Below are 453 nucleotides of genomic sequence, written 5' to 3'. Positions count from 1 at the left end.
AAAACTGAATTGAAAATTGAATAGATGTCACTGTGATGATTTCTTCCCTCCATAGAAGGCTTAGACCCAAATGCAGATTCAATGCACATGGTTAAACTATTTATGAGACTTTGTTTAAAGAGAGGGAATGGAGAAGGTGGCTCGAGCTACGAGTGTCAGCAGAGAGCAGGAACCAGAGGAAAAGCTATCGAGAGACTGAACACCTGGCTCCTGATGGGAACAATCCAACGGGAATTCTGCAACAGAGGGAGAAGAAGTTGCTGGACGGGTAAGGGAATTTGAGGGTAGGATGAGTACGTTGGCAGAGGAGACCTAAACACAGGGAACGAGCAAGCCAGAACTGGAGCAGAGGTGAAGCCTAGTTACCACTGGAGATGGCAGAACAAACTGGCGAGGAGTAGCAGGCAGCGCTGGTTTAAGAAGCCCTCCTGCTGATTGTTTGCAGATGAGGCC

The sequence above is a fragment of the Oreochromis niloticus genome, linkage group LG15 (assembly GCF_001858045.2).
Source record: "Oreochromis niloticus isolate F11D_XX linkage group LG15, O_niloticus_UMD_NMBU, whole genome shotgun sequence".
Classification (NCBI taxonomy): Eukaryota; Metazoa; Chordata; class Actinopteri; order Cichliformes; family Cichlidae; genus Oreochromis; species Oreochromis niloticus.
This window is presented reverse-complemented; position numbering follows the sequence as displayed.